This window comes from Chiloscyllium punctatum, chromosome 39 (genome assembly GCF_047496795.1).
Source record: "Chiloscyllium punctatum isolate Juve2018m chromosome 39, sChiPun1.3, whole genome shotgun sequence".
Taxonomy (NCBI): domain Eukaryota; kingdom Metazoa; phylum Chordata; class Chondrichthyes; order Orectolobiformes; family Hemiscylliidae; genus Chiloscyllium; species Chiloscyllium punctatum.
The window spans coordinates 26,608,218-26,625,619 of NC_092777.1; the positions used below are offsets into that span (position 1 = coordinate 26,608,218).

General features: G+C 37.4%; 2 long non-coding RNA genes across 3 annotated transcripts in view; one reads left to right on the top strand and one right to left on the bottom strand.

Moving 5' to 3' along the window:
* The window catches only part of LOC140463889 (uncharacterized), a 143,405-nt gene that overhangs the window by 11,314 nt on the left and 114,689 nt on the right, over window positions 1–17,402 (bottom strand). The gene's annotated exons all lie outside the window — the stretch shown is intronic.
* LOC140463890 (uncharacterized) overlaps window positions 15,069–17,402 on the top strand; it is a 72,568-nt gene continuing 70,234 nt past the window's right edge. The window contains exon 1 of one of the 2 annotated variants that reach the window (XR_011954803.1): window positions 15,069–15,370. This is a non-coding gene — a long non-coding RNA (uncharacterized lncRNA). The remainder of the gene's footprint in view (window positions 15,371–17,402) is intronic. The other variant, XR_011954804.1, reaches the window with a different exon arrangement.

Here is a 17,402-nt window from a genome sequence, read left to right on the forward strand (position 1 = left end):
ATAAATTAGACTTGTTCTCCTTGAAGCAGAAAAATTAAGAGGTCACCTTATTGAGGTGTTCAAAATTATGAACAACTTTGACAGGGTGAAGGAGGATATCCTGTTTCCACTGTCAGTATGTCAGTAATGAGGGGTCACAGCTTCAAGTGTGTCAGTAAGAGAGCTAGGAATGAGATGAGGAGAAACTTCTTTATTCAGAGAGTTGTTAGGATTTGGAATGCACTGCCTGGGAGAATGGTGAAGGCAGATTCTATAGGAGGTTTCAAAGGAGAGCTGGATATATATTTGAAAGGGATGAGGGTTACAGAGATAGAACTGGAGAATGGGACGAACTGGTTAACTCTTTTCGCAGCTGATACAGGCACAATGGGTTAAATGGCCTCCTTCTGTACTGTAAAATTCTATGATTCTAAGAATGGGAACATTAAACTCAAGGCATTTCTTGACTGCATGAGAAGTAATTCAGTCAGTAAGATACTTTTGAGCTGGTCCTGAAGCTCAGAAAATACTGCTAACTCCCGTATCTATCACACCCTTGAGTTAACTTCCTCTTGAATTTGTTGTTATAATCCACCTTCCAAGGAAGGATGATTCTGTACAGTCAAGTTTCTCTGAATAAAATAAATAAACCTAAACTGCCCGCTATCTTTTGTGAGTCAGAACCCATGTGCTTTAATGACCCATTAACACTGCAATATTCATTTACAAATCAGGAAATGTATTTCAAATCTCTTGTCAGGAATTCGCCCTCTGTTTAATGGGGACAATAATTCTGCAATTAATGCTGGAGAAGTTATTAAAATCATTCACTGATTTACGTTTTATGTTCTGGGATTGCTATTTTTTCGATAAATGATTTTCCTGTCAAATGGTGCATCCACAATTACGTTGCATATGTGTGATGTACAACAATTAGGCTGCTTCATAAAAAGGATTCTTCTTTTTGCAGTTGAATTATCTTGAGTCTTATTTGTATTAAGATTTCTCATGTTTGCTCATAAAGGAATTTCTCTTTTCTATTTTCATTATTCCTAGCTTTATTAACAAGTACTGACTAGAACATAGAACATAGAACATAGAACAATACAGCGCAGTACAGGCCCTTCGGCCCTCGATGTTGCGCCGATCAAAGCCCACCTAACCTACACTAACCCACTATCCTCCAATGCCCGCTTAAATACCCATAAAGAGGGAGAGTCCACTACTGCTACTGGCAGGGCATTCCATGATCTTACGACTCGCTGAGTGAAGAACCTACCCCTAACATCAGTCCTATATCTACCCCCCCTTAATTTAAAGCTATGCCCCCTTGTAATAGCTGACTCCATACGTGGAAAAAGGTTCTCACTGTCAACCCTATCTAACCCCCTAATCATCTTGTACTACTTTAAGGTTTTTACTGTACAAGGAACTGACTGGTCCAAACTCCATTTTCTAATAAGACTACATCCTTCGTGTGACACTAAAGTTCTACAGCAGATGATTGTAGTTATTCAATTGAAGGTGGTTTAAACCGGGAAAAAAAACAACCTTCGGTTTTTGACTTTGAGGATTCCTAGATCCAAATAGAGCAGAGTCTGAGGCAACAGGGATCATTTGTTACTCTATTTAAGGTACACTGAAACCCCAGTTTCGATCAACTTTTGTTGATTCATCAATTCATCCAGCTTCCTACATTTGTCACCTATTTAAGGGATATGGTTTCATACATAGGAACAAGCCATTCAACTCCTTAAACCTATTTTCATATTCAATAAGTTTATGCCTCATTTGTACCTTAACCTGCTTTCCATCAGTGATCCTTAATAAACTTGCAGAACAAAAGTGTATCAATCTCACTCTTCAAATTGTCAGTGACCTAGCATCACCAAATTTTTTGAGGGAGAGAATTCCAGATTTCCACTACCTAGTTTGTGAAAGAATATTTTCGGACATAGTTGAGCTCTAATGTTAAAGCTTTCCTCTGAGTTCTGAACTTCCTTACTAAGGAAATACTTTATTTCTATCTGACACATCCACCCTGAGGACAGGATGTGGAATGGTACAGAGTTCCTAATTGTGATGTTTCTCCCACTGTTGGCACTTTGAGGTATTTCATACTTCTATCAGTATATTTGCGGTAGTTCGCTGATATAAAACCTCCTTTTGTTGTTAATTTGTTTTGGCTGTATCTAGTGATTAGTGATAGAGGATGCACCACTGTAGAGCATCTGCAGAAGAGGCACTGTTTTAGATAACAGAAAGGTTTATTGCATGATAGCACTAAGTGCAACATTTAATCAGGCATAATTACTGAGAGCTTAGGGAGATGGTACAGATACAGTTATTCTGAATGCTAGAGGAGAATTCCTTATTTCTACCTAGAGATTATGTGTGACTTCGGTAGAATGGCTGGAGTCAATGTGAAAACATTAACTTCTTCAGACCCAATTTCTTGTACAAAACTGATGTCTAAATAAACCTCTCTGCAGCTGGAAAACCTACCCTGTATATTTCATGTCCCTGAGATAAATCAGTGAGCATTTATAATTGTTTTCTAGTTATATGTCTGCAAGCACATACACACATATAATTCTATGGGGCAGATTTGTATTTGCAGATACCTTCTATTTTGTTCAAAAAGCACACAATCCGTCAGCTGTCAGACAATGTGCCATTTTATAAATTCCTACTTTGGAAATGGAACCAGTCTGACTCAAGGTTGGGATATGGTCAGATTCTAACCTCATACCTTTAATGTATTGTCTGAACTGAGATGTCATTTCTTTATACTGATAAAACCTTAAGTTATCTTGGGACTGTGATTTGAAAGAACTTCTGGGATTTACATGCTAATCAATTGAAATTTGCATCCCCATTCTAAGTGATTAAAGACTTAACAGCATTCTGGGTTTGTTCAATACATCACATTAGTTGCATGACACATTGATATTTAACTATAAAACCTGTGTCCTATAGTCTGCCCCACTAACTAACCAACAAAGGAGCAGGCTCTGAAAGCTAGTGCTTCCAATAAACCTGTTGGACTATAACCTGGTGTTGTGTTATTTATAATTTTGTTCATCCCAGTCCAACACCTGGCACCTCCACATCGATGTTTTCCTTACTTAACTTCCTAAATCCCTTTGTCACATTTCCTTGTGTCACAATGCAGTTTTAGGCTTCGAGTTTCTTGCTAATTAAAGGTGTATCACAAAACATTAACTTCCAAGTTCAGTGAGTAATGGAGATGACAAATGGACGTTTGGCCACTATTTCAAAGGGAATAGAGTATAAAATAAGAAGTCTTATGAAAACTGTACAAGGCACTAGTCAGACCATTCCTGGAATACTGTGACCAGTCTTGGTCCTTTGTCTAAAGAAGGCTATGCTGGTATTGGTGACAACCAAGAAAAGGTTCACTAGGTTGATTCAGGGTATAGAAGGATTTTCTTATAAGGAGAGGTTGGGTAAATTGTCATGTAATCATTAGAGTTTAAACGTTGAGACATAGCTTTATTGTTACATATAAGGTTCATAGGGGCTTGATGGGTTGATGAGGAGAGTTTGTTTCCCCTTGTGGGAGATTCAAGGATGAGAAGACATAATGTCAGAGTAAGGAAGCATCCAATTAAGACAGAGATGAAGAAAAATTGCTTTTCTCTCAGATGGTAGTGAAGCTGTGGAATTCTTTATCATGAGGGGGGTTGTTGAGGTTGATATAGGCAGAGGTTTAATCGTAAGGGAATGGAGAATTATGGGATAAAGCAGGATATCAGATCAGCCTTGCTCTTGTTGAGTAGCGAAGTAGACACGATGGGCCAAATGGACTACTTCTGCACCTCCATCTTATGGTCAGATAAGGAAACTGACAATACATTATTTTGGATTTAGTGCTTTTTCAGCTGCTACAGAAAGGCACTGTCTTCCATTGTTATGGGTTGGATCCACGTAGAACCCATAAATCCTAAAGTTAAAAGCACAGTACATTACCTAACACATTACCAAAGCTTCATTCAAAGCAAACTTACTTCTACTTCAACATTTTACCTTTTTCAAATGAAATTCTATGGCAAAGTGATCTTATTTTAAATAAACTAAGAACATCTCTATCGCAGTCTAAGCTGAGATTGACTCCCACAGAAGAATAGGTGGTACAAGTAACGCAAATATTTTCAGGCTAGAGAGAAGAAAATCCTTCTGTTTCCAACCTGATCAAAGAAACAATGGCTTGCCCATTGAAGGAAATCTGCCCAATCATACAGATTAAAACGTCTTGTACATAAACTCAGCAGCCATTAACAGCAAATGTTTCCATTTTAGATTGTATGTGGTTCTCTCCAAGCCTGCTGCAGTGTTCTTATAACATATTAAAGTTTCATGGTAGGCAATAATGCCCACACTGTGCTAAATAGGTTGAAAGTAATTAGACATGTCTAGAGATTTCTGGAGGGCTGCATTAGCAGATGTATCTTAAAATAAATTAATTATTCATATGTGAAAGACTCAAACTTTTTGGTCTCTTAGTAATGGCTTAGAAGTGTCTAAATACTACGATGGTGAATACGATGTAGAGATGAAGTAGATGTTGGCAATTGTTACAATAATTGTTTTTCTTCACAGTGTTACTCTTTTTCACCAAAATATAGTAATTGCGTTTATGTATTTTTTGATAATCTCTCTGCCCTTTTTCCATTATCTTTCTTTAAGACTTTGCTTAAAATTTCCTCTTGTAATGTCTCCTTCCTTGGCACTGTGGTAATTTGGTAATTTTTGTTCAATCATGTTTTATGAAACTCTAGTTGATCTTACTGTCATGCATCGTGTTTAAATGCAAGTTGTTGTTGTTCACAAGCCAGTTAATTTGGTTTAGTGATGTTAACTGAAGAAAGAATACCAATTAGCATTAGTTGACTAGCTTGAGTTTGGAGATTTTTAATATTTAACTTAGCTAACAAGGAAACCTTGGTTGAGCCTTATGCTAGAGAATTGCTGTCAATTCTGAGTTTAAACACTAATATGGTACTCAACAAACCAGCCTCTGAGAAAAGATGGCAGTGTTTTACTAAATAGACTAATTGACACTCTAGAATTGCAGGAAGGAAGAGAGAAGAAACAAGAAAAACAAAAGGCAGCATGGTGGCTCAGTGGTAAGCACTGCAGCCTTACAATGCCAATGACCTGGGTTCGATTCCATCCTTGAGCGACTGTCTGTGTGGAGTTTGCACATTATCCCTGGGTGCTCTGGTTTCCTCCAACAATCCAAAGATATGCAGGCTAGGTGGATTAGCTATTGCAAAAGCAGTGGGGATAGGATAGGGGGTGGATCTGAATAGGATGCTCTTCAGAAGGCCAAATGGTCTGCTTCCACACTGTCGGGATTCTATGATATTCACTTACTGTGAACCCTGTTGGCTCAGGTAATTGTGTTCAAGTAGTTGCCTCTTTAATATGGTGGTAGTGTCCCTGTATATAATCCAGAAAGTCTGTGTTCAAGTTCTACCTGCCCCAGAGGTTCATAACATGATTGAACAGATTGATTACAATTTTGCGTGTATATATAGGAGCAGGGGCCAGAAGACCAGATTCACAGGACCACAGAGGTATGTCAGAATACATTCATTAAATATAATTAACATATCAGAGAACACGGAAAGAGAGTTGTTGGTTGGATTTGAGATGCAACATGTGTAAAAGATGCAATCCTTCACTGCCCTGGCTATTTGAGTCCTTGTGTGAAGGAAATCTCTGTTCAGCAGTTTTTAAACAATATCGTATTCCTCCTTGGAACTGCTGGCCTGTAGCAAATTGGACATTGCTCTACTTTGCATTTAACTTGTAGACTCAAAATGCAACTCAACCTTTTGTCTGTCAGTTTTCTTTGTCAGTTCAGCAACAGTGTGGTTGGAGATTTTCCAAACTTTCCAAAAGCAAATTGAAAAGTAATTCCTGAATGCTAATACTCACTATTTACTCAAATTGAGTTGTATTCCAATCTCGTCCCATATTTGATACACTATTTCGGGAAACTGGTGCTGATGTTCTATAATGTCCCTTTCTGAGATTATTCTGACCATACGCAGCATTCCACTCATTATAGGATAAGGAAAGGGACAACATAACTCTGGAAAACATCCGAGGGATTTAAAGATTTTTTTTTGAAATTGAGGCTTTTTCTTGTTAAAGATGCATTTACAATTTCATTACCAATATAAATAGTAGCCATGGGCAAACAGCAACTTGGCTATAAATAGCAGCAGGATAGCAACAACTCCTTATCTTCTTTATTAAAGCGGAGAGATACAAAATAAACAACATCAGATAATGCCTGTGTTGTGTTCCTGTCTGAACCCTGCTGCTTATCTGACTCTGACAGAGCTATTGCCTTATGAGTTGGCTCAGTGAATGAGAGGTTTAAATACATGGAAAATGTACACAGTAGGATATCTTTATAGTTACTGGCAGCACATAATTTATGCACAACGTTTGAACTTGACAACATATAACCAAGTCACAAGACTGCCATATTTATTTTTGCCTGTAAGTCATGTAGTCAATCTATATCATGTAAGTCAAACACGGTAAAGCAGCAATTACCAAGTAAAGTTGTTTGCATAGTTTGTCATATAAAAGTGTTCGGGACTTCATTGTACTTTTCCTACTTTGTAACTGAATAATATAAAAATGGATGCAATAGTTTAACACAGCCATATTTCTGTAACTCAGAAATTCCTTTAAGAAACTGCGAGAGAATTCTGTATTAATTATACTGCATTGTGCCACAGCCCATTAGACATGTAAATCTGTCCCAGCTTCATTATCATTGAGTTCATAAATGAGAGCATATTAATGGAAGAGTTTATTTTGAATGGCATCCAGATAGTGGTTGCTAGAGGCACAGCATGCCTTTTGAACAAAACTGCTGGAAAACTGCCCCCCAAAACTGCAGAGAAAACCTTTTCTCGCTAGTAGCAAAGCAAATTCCAATGGGAAGGCACAAACTTTAAGCATTTTGTGGTTATTGATCACTTTTAAACTGTTGCCAGTAGTGTTTCTTTGGACCTAGAATTACTGCTGAATTAAATATAGCTGAATTGAAGCCTGCTCATCATTATCTCACTTTGTAATGTGGCCGATGTTATCTTTGGCACAATATTGTAAGTGAATGACTTGAATTCGATCAGTGTTATAGAATATTTTTCACATTTACTTGGATGATGTGGGACCAAACTATGCACTGCAGAACATAGCAGGACCTGTTTGCTCTGATAAGCCTGAGCCAGTTACTTTCAAACGAGGTGCTTGAGCAGAGCTCGTGCATTTCTAACACCCCGGTGCTGTGCGCATCAAGGCTTTCCTTGATGATGAAACCAAAATGATATTTGAAGGAATTAGCTACATATCAATTAAAGAAACGAAAACACTGAAGTATTTCAGAACATTTCTAATCCTTAATTGCTCTTTATGATTATAACTAATTAAATTAAATTTCATCCTATTTTATAGTATGGTTGTAAATTTATGATTAAAATGTTGAAATATTTGATGCACATTTCTGAAACTTATTACTCACTTCTCTCAATTTGTGCAGCAGAGTAATTCATAATTACCGAAACTGAAGTGTATAATTTATGGCTGTGATCCACACCCAGCCCTTGGAAACCCCAAAACTTAGGTTCTATTTCTGCTCATATGTTTTGTACTGCATTGTTTTCATCCTTTTGAACCAAATGTAACGCAGTGTGGATGTGGTGTGCTTCAACACAGACATATGGCTCTCAAAGTTCTCCAATGCAGGGTTTTCCTCTTGTACTTGCTGCTTCTGTCATAGATGGATTGATAGAGATTGCCGAAAAGAAAGAGACATGATATTGAATGATTTTGTCTTGTAATCAGCTGTCACAAGAAATCCAAATTTCAAAGGGAGTGACAATTTACAGTGTATGAGCAAAGGGTGCTGGTTTATGGACATGCTGACTTGTGTTGAGCTATCAATGCACAGGAAACTACTGTCCCTCATACTTTTATTTAATCCAAAAAAGGCAAAATGTCTGGATATGGTCCTTTATCCTGACAGGTCTGAGAATTAATATATCCAGCTTTTAGCAAGCATAAGTGAGTTTCAATGCGTGCCCAATGTGCCAGCCAATCAATAGTCTTTTCTTATGCAATAATAGCTGTTGGTCCCTTGAAATTTGGCATTCTTCCACTTGTCCTAATGAGTGTTGGGATGAAAAGTTTCTACATTATGTCTCTTCTTTCAGCAATACTCCATTTCTGTAATAACAAGCTATTACATGTTAGTAGTTGATTGCTAGCATTAGTTAACAACTCCATAGTCAACAACTTCAGGATGATAAAATGTGAACAAGATGCACCTTTGTCTCTTCTTATCTAACAATTTCAATTGTCATTTTGTACTGTCCTTAATGGACAACTAAGCTTTAATTTTAGTTCCATGAAGCATCTGAATCAATGTCAGGCTGAACTGAATGCCCATTGATGGCCTTTCATTACTGATGTGGATTATTTTATCTCCTGTGATGTTGCTGATTGAAATTCACCAAAGATCCTCAGACAGCACCTTCCAAATCCATGACCACTTCCATTTAGAAAGATAAGGGCAGCAGATATATGGGAACACCACAACCCCCAAGTTCCCATCCAAGCCACTGACCACTCTGACGTGGAAATATATCATCGCTCCTTCACTGTCACTGGGTCAAAATCCTGGAATTCCGTCACTAATGGTATTATGGGTCAACCCACAGCAGGTGAGCTGCAACAGTACAAAAGGTAGCTCACCACCACCTGCTCAAGGGCAACTAGGGATGGTCAATAAATGCTGGCCAGCCAGTGACGACCATATCTCACAAATAAATAAATAGTAAGCTATTGATTTTGAAAGATAAAGTAAATATTAACCATCCTCCCCATCTCACAACACTACAACACAAGTAAGAATTGCAAAAGAAAGAGTAAAACTGAATTAAATGCATGCATAATAAATATATGACTGACGTCAGGACACATAAACATTTAAAATATCACCCTCAAAGAGTGGCTAAAGATTATTTGCCTTTATGTTTATGTTGGAAACTGCCTGCCATTTCTTGCACAGATAGGCCAGCCACACCAAAAAGCTGTGCTATAGTTCAATTAGGTCACAATGCATAACAATCTCATTTATCTGCACTGGATTTATACTCCTTCAAGTTTGCACCTTGCAAAGATCATTCAATCTCCATCTTGAAAGGTCTCATTGTACAGTCACATCCCCGTTACCCAAATTCCAAGCATCTGAAATTCTCATGAAACCTGGTAGCTGAGATTCTAAAAAATAATTCCAGATGCTTGGGCTCTGGATAGTGGGGACTTTACTGTATTAGGTGTTGGAAGGGAATAATGGGACAGATAGTTAAATAAGACCATGTTCCAGCTTTTCATTAACCTTTGAGGAAAAGCTTCCTGATTTCAACCTGAACTGAGTTAGCTCTGTTTCTAAGATTATGCAAATTATGCACTGGACTCCCCCACCAAAGGAAATGGTTTCTTTTTATTCAGCCAATCAAATCCATTTATCATGTTTAACGTTCTATCTATTAGGCTGAAGGGAATACAAGCCATGTTTGTTTTTTGAGGGATTATTTTTAATTCTTTAACCTCCATTATAATTCTGGTGAAAGTGGAGAGAAAACTCCCAAAGATCAGTATATCTCTTATGGTGTACTGGTCAGACAGAGCCCTGTATTCCAGATGAGGTCTGACCATGGCTTTGTATAACCAAAACGTAACTATTTATTTTCTATAGTGAACTCACGAAAGCAGTTTGCTATCTGATTTTCGATATAAACAGCAATTCAATGATAAGTTTAGCATGATTGCATTCTGAAACAAATTAAATTATCAATTGAGTTAACATTTTGGAACTCTTGCCATAAACTAAACAAATTAATAATCAAATCTGTTTGAATTCACTCTCAAATTTACAAAGACCACTGCTTGTCAGTGAATTTACTTCAAACAATTTAAGGCATAACTATTAGTTTTGACTGGAACTGGATCAGTTTTAGCCTAACGCATAGGGAAAAGGCCAATACAAGTTTTACTAGAAGCTGACAAGGATATAATTGTAAATTATAACTCCATGTTTTATGCTTTTGGAAACTGCCATTCTCTATCGAATGCAAGAAATGGAACATGAAACATGAGATATGACCAAAGAAAAAATGAACGTAAATGGGAGAGAAAATCTGGTTTATGGAGCATTCATAAACATGAAGATAATGAATGTGCAGGCACCATATCATTTGGGGAACCTGCCGTTCCATTTAAAAATGCTTTACTGGGTTCTATTGATAATTCTTTTCTGATACAGCACATGGAAACAGAAAAAAAAATCAAGTAAGTGACCCTTTTTATCATATCCCCAAGTTAAGAAGATTTATAGCAGACTATCCAGTTCTGGCTTTGAACTTTTCAGTATCTGTTCTCTAAGCTGATAAAAGAGAGTAATATTAAATATGTTCAAATATGATTAGTGGCTGCCTGCAAAATATCGTTCGCTTATCTTCTGCAACCAGCCGACAATGAAATTTCAAGGGATCCACTCTTTTTTTTTGGCAGTTCCAGACTCTGCAAGAAATTGAGCAGAAGATTGCTGAAGCATTCAGAAGTCTTTGTTCTCAACCTTTCGAGGTTTCTTTTTCGACTTTTAACTACTGGAAGGCTATGTTCTGAATGGAATAAGTTTTCTGATTATAAGCTCCATGCGCTCATTCAAAACGTTGTCTCTAAAGATGCTTCGTTTTCATAGAAATAACACTGGAATTTGAAAGAATGAAAATGAATCATTCTGGAACTTACGAATGCAATGGAAATTCTCAATAATTGCGCACATTTTTTCACAGCCCCCAATCTTTTAAGGTTGCACTCGGGTCTTCAATTTTAAGGGTTAAATAATGTAACTTGAATAGTAAGTATTTTTATTATTACAGTGAACATAAAAAGAAAGGTTCAAAATGTGCCAGTATTACAGCATTGGGTTGAGATACAGGGGCTTGACTTCGAGTGGAATGACTTTTACCTAATGAATTCTGCGTATTGTTGTATTAGTCTGTTGAGTTGGAAGTTTTTCACAATTGGAGCATGGACTGCTAAGAGTGTATAATATTGTACCCTTTCCTGGTTCACCTCAGCTTCATATCATCCATGTTCAATATTTTCATTAAATTTTTATTATATGTAAAGAATTCCTTTAGTCATTGAGAGTCACAACACCAAAAAATGTGTTTGGACAGTCCTGCTGTTAAGAATCTCCATTGTAATCAATTTCCAAAATGTAATATTTATAATTTCACCAGAAGTAACACCGTTGTTTATGGAAGGAAGAAAGGAGAGACTTGCATTTATAAAGCTCCTTCCTGACATTTTTTGTTTATTCATTCACACCATGTGGGCATTGCTGGCCCTTCCATCCTGACTGAGTGATGTTCAAAACTGTTCTGCAGCCCACACAGAACTTTCAAAGTTTGTTTACTGTTATAATGCAGAAAATACAGTCGCCATTTTGTACACAGCAAGCAAACATCACAAGCAGACATGAAATAATTAACCAGTACACCTGTTTCAGGTGTTAATTGAGGGATAATGTTGACCCATGACATTGATATATCTCTTATTCTCTTCTTAAATAGTGTCATGGCATCGTTTACATCCACCTCAGAAGTAGACAGGGCCTCAATTTAATGTTTTATTTGAGCAATGGTAATTTCTTTCAATCTTCACTCAAGTTTCAGCCTACATTGAGGATCTTTAATCCACGGCTCCAGAGCTGCATGTGACTCATTTTGAGGCTTCCAACCTTGATTGATTGAACCAATTTTGAAGCAACTGAATAGTTTGTTTAGTTTTTTTACAACTTTTATTAAAATTGGTACTTTCTTGCAAGTACATTCAATGAAAACCTTTTTGGCAGAAAGTTTAAAATGTTGAAATCTCCTATTTTTCTTTATTATTGGCATTTAAGTAGAAGCTTCACGGTTATGAAGAAATTCCATTTTCAATTAAATTTTAAAAAGTCACTCATCTTGCTAAGAAGTTTGCTGATTTTAATTAACTTAGGTCACTGGCTTATGTGTTTGTTGTGGGATTTGCACCGAAAACTTTTAGACTAAGAAATGAACAACTTGGCATTGATGTAAGGGTGATGCGATGTATTTGCAGTGTTACAAATTAAATGGGCAAATTAATGCATGTGTTTATTCAACTCTGTGAAAATTAATAACACCCAGTAGCATAGAAAAGTATTGAATTACAAGGACTGGTTGTATGGACAAGGATTATATTTCGCTGAATATAAAATTGATGGTCAAATTGACCTGTTTAAGTTGATGAAAGTAGTGGATAGACTTAAGGACACGAAACAATTCCCTTTTGTTGGGGAATTCTGAGAACTGGACAATACTTTAAAATTAGCAGTGGCTTTTTAAAGATGATGTCACACAAAAAGTCACAAAGCTTAGAGAGAATCTGGAGCTCCCGATAAAAAGTGAGTGAAGCTAAGTTCAACCAAAAATTTCAAAACTGCAGTGAATAGTATTATGCTAATCAAATGTACTCAGGGTTACAAAACAAAGGTCATCAGATTAACAGATAAACTATGAAGAAAGATTGTCACCTCTGTCTGCTCATTATGAAATAAATATCTCTAATCAGTCAATGTAACTTGTATCTATTACTATCATCCAATAAAATCCCTCTTATTATGTATGATATGTACTTCTTCGCCTTCAGATTCATCAGTGTTCTATTCTCTGTCACTGATTACAAACAAGCCCTTAGATTCACCATAGGGGTTATGGTGGCAGATTTATATCTTGTTATAACCCAGTGAGGAAGAATCATGGCTCCTCACATTTTTAACCATTTCTTAGTTGCAACAGTTTTTTTTTCAATTTTTAACACACAGCTATCGCACTTCAAATAAAATTAATTAACCTGATTAAAAATGAAGGAACGTCAATTCCAAGGTTATCTTAAGTGAAAGAGATTGTGAGTTTGATTTTCTATTATCACGACCAAAATTATAAAACATAACAAGAAATATAGCTAATGAGCTTACAATAAAGAAAGGGTGGGTGAAGAGGTCTCCAGACAGACAGAAAGGTACAAACAAATACAATTACTGTTCTCAAGAGTTCCTTATACCTCGAGAATGAAAAGACCTAAGTTTTACTGTTTAGCTGTTGTTCTGTTTCTTTTGAAGTAACGAATAGTGATAATAGTGATTTTTTTTCCCAAGTTAGCAGTGCTGGTTTCTGATATTGAGGCTGAGGCAGAGAGAACTTCCAGTATCTTGCTGTTATCAGTTTATATTACCTCCTCTATCTGTTTGATATACAGTTTCTTTGTGGATTCTGTTGTCAGTCTAATTGTTTCATTTCAGGCTTGATCATTGTAGGCAATTTTTATCTCTTAATTTGTGCAGTTATCATGCAAGTGTGGGTAAAACCAAGTGGTGCGATTTTTTTAAAACCTCAATGAGTTTTGGTGCTTCTTGATTAAAATGGTAATTCTGAGGCAACCAGTTTGAAATATTCCAACTGGGTGGTTTGGGCTGGTCAGGTAATCTCAGTAGCCATTTTAGGTCAGCAGTGCACTTTACTAAAAAGCAATTTTAGTCCATGAACATCTTGGGCATTGAAGTCAAATGCTGAAAGTGGTATATTGGTAGTGTATTTTCACTCTCATCATAACAATCTCAACCAATATGACAGCTGCAATCTCTTTTTACCCATTATTGATGCTGACACACACATATGTTTCCAGTACATTCTGTTTTTATTTCAGGTTTCCACCATAGCCAATGTCTTTGTTTCATGAAACAAACAACTTGACCTAGTGCACAGTAAAGAATCCATGGTAACACTTGAAGAATGAACAGGGAGAGCATTCCTTCATAAACCTATACTGGCGAACAGGTCATTAATCTTGATGCTGCTTGCAGGTTTTCACTGTCACACTTGCTTACATAACTGCTGCTACACTCAAGGTAATTCACTGCACGTGGAGATCTTTGAGAGACATGATGAGGTGCTTTCTGAATGCAAGTCTTACTGTCTCGACCCTTTCCCTGCGGGGAACTGGATGGCCTCTATTTAACCTGATGTCATGACGAATCACAGTGTGGGCTCATAGCTACTGCTCTTTGGACACTTTAAGTTAACAAAAAGAAAAGTCTTGCAGAATATGCTTGAATTTCTATTCTCCAAATAAGTCACTAAAACAATAAAAAGTGGAACAATTATCCGTGCCCCAAGGCTAGAGAAGAAGTGAAAATATGATGGGTCATGTTTCTGATTGCTACTGGAGTTAGAGCTGTACAGATATTGGGTAAGGGTGGGATCAGGTTTGTCTGGAGTGTAACTCACAGTTTAATAGCCTCCTGATGCTCACTGTCTGAGCTAATGTCTGAAGAATGACCAATTAGGCTAGATACTGAAGGGTTTCTGACTCACTTCGAACTGAAGCCGGTAATGATTGTGGTTCTCCTGGAAATGGCAGAGGGAATAAACAGATAACATATACTTATGCTTCCTTTCCAAACTGCGCTACTTAATGATGTGCTGACTGATTAATATATTATGTATTTACGATGTCAAGCTGGATCAACATTCCGATACAAGGAGAAAAAAATGAAAAGAAATCCACAGTCACTTCAGACTTTTGTTAACTTCAGAAACTCCTCAGGACTGCACTGTATATTGCTTGAGCCTCATATTGTGAAAGATATTGACAGGAAGATGCCAGAGAGCATTAGACGTTGCATTATGCATAGCAGTGCGTGGTGCTGTTTCACTAGCCTTTGAATGGAATGCCTGATGTTCCTTAATCTGAACAGATTTGTTGAAAGATAGAAAACACTTTTAAGAGGAAATAGAACCCTGGTTGAAAGCATTCTTGAACTCAAGTCCACAAATGGTTATTACTGTATCAGTTCTTTGTGACTGGCTCTGTGTGTGGCGTTGCTGTACTGCCACTGAAATTGCTGGCAGCACCAGTTGCTCTTTAATTATTTTCTGTGTTTTTTTGTGCTCATCAAATCTCTGAATACTGCTGTTGAAAGGTGGATGATTCTTGCATGTGCACCACCAGCGTCAATGTCAAACTCTCCCAGATCCTGTCCAGGATGATTATCCTACAGGCTGAAGCTTTCTTTACACTGCCTCCAACCTCAGGGTCCTAGTCTTCTCCTCTGCAGCGCACGTCATTTATCACTCTGTAGAAACAATCCATTCGTTTGGCAATTCCACAACAGCCAACTTCTGCAAAATGGATAATCATCACTGTGGTGAGTTGTTAGTATGGATTCCATCCACCAGGAACAACGGTAAAGACTGCTCAGATTCTTATTTTACAGTACCTCTGCAGGAAAGGCCATATTTTCATGATGGATGTAATGTTAATTCAATTCTTGCCTTTGAGTTGTTGCTGCTGTCTTCCCATCCCTTTCATGTTCACCCCCATCCACCTCCAGCCTTTTCAAATCATGATAGCAGCTTTAGTTTGCTGTTTCAGAAATGTGAAAATAAAATGAAGATACAACTGCCTTTTCTTGAACCCATTAACTAAAGACGTGATTCCCTATTCTTTTAATCTATGTACCACCCAGTCCTTGTTCTTTCAATCAACAGGTCACAGACCTTATTTTTTACAAAGCTAGTCCCTCTCCCATTATATGCCAGGTCTTTAATTTTAATGGGAGACAGTGAGGTCTGCAGATGCTGGAGATCAGAGTTGAGAGTGTGTTGCTGGAAAAGCACAACACATCAGGCAGCATCTTCCTGATGAAGGGCTCTGGCCAAAACGTCGATTTTCCTGCTCCTCGGATGCTGCCTGACCTGCTGTGCTTTTCCAGCAACACACTCTCAACTTTAATTTTAATGAACAATTTGTGAGAAAGCCCTATCTTTAGGTTAGATGGTTTATTTAGTTGGTCCATCAAATGCAAAGGTGTTAGTAATATTTAACAAACAGTGTTATGCTGTACCACAGTTTTGCTCTCATTTTGATGATTTTAAATTAGCTCCAGGAAGATTGGTGAACCAGCTAATCCCAGGATTTCAATAAAAAAAATCAAGATTCACTGCATTTCCTGATATCTGTCACTTCATGCTTGGTCCAACAGATTAACCATCTGCTCTCTCTGTTCACCAGAGCTGTAATTGTTACAATATGCTGGAGCCATATGTCTGCTGTAAAGATCAGTTATTTTGCAGTGGGATTTTACTTTAACTCATCTTCTATCCTCAGCTTGTGAATAAGTTCCACTGAATTTAGGTATCTGGTTCTGCATGACACCCACCAGTCTTCACAGAATTATAGTATGCCAACTGCAAATTTTAAGAGTTTTTTTTGATATCCTTTGGTGATAAATTGTACAGTGTTGTCATTCTGTCCATAGCATCTTTCTACTGTGGAGATAACTGCAACACTGCATTGGTTTCCAATCAACTTTGTGGAGTGTTTGCAGCTTTTGCTTATTGGTGTATTCTTCAACAAGAGAAAACCAACACTTGAGTTCAATTAACTACAGATATTTCAACAGGTTTAATTGGAAGCACACTAGCTTTCAGAGCGACGCTCCTTCATCAGGTGATTAAACCTGTTGGACTATAACCTGGTGTTGTGTGATTTTTAATTTTGTACACCCCAGTCCAACACCGGCATCTCCGAATCATAACTACAGATAGGTTCTGATTGATGTGGAAATGTAAAATTTGCATTAAAAGATGATGCTTTATTCTGGATCTTCTATAGTTAGCTGCTGCAGTCAAGTTACTGAGAAAACATCTTTTTCCTATGTTTAAAAGTATCAACATGACACAATTTCAGTGTGCCAGTTGTGCAGGAAGTTAACAATGAAATGTATTTAAGTTGTGCGTTTAATGTAAAGATTGTTCCAAGTTGCTTTATGTTGTATGGGCTTGGCAGCTTGTTATACTGCATGGGCTGTTTCTCAAGAGGAAGGTTGCTGCTGTCCTCCTCCTTAAATGCAAGAAACTCCAGAATCTGCTTGGTGCAGTGTGTCAGAGGAAAATCACTCACTGGTCCAATTAGAAGAGATTTTCATAGTAAACATGATATGATTTATTGTATGTTAGCAACTAGTGACAGGTTACAGAGACCTTGAGGTGGATAAGTTCATGAATAGGAAAGGTTTGTAGGGATGTGGGCCAAGCATGGGCACGTGGGACTAGTTTATTTTGGGGACATGATTGGTGTGAACTGGTTGGACTGAAAGATCTGTTTCCATACTGTATGACTCTATGAGTGGATATTAGGTCTCATTCCTTTGATATCCTAAGCTCTTCTGCCTCATAACCCCACCATAGCGAGAGATCCCATATGGTGCTCGTCAG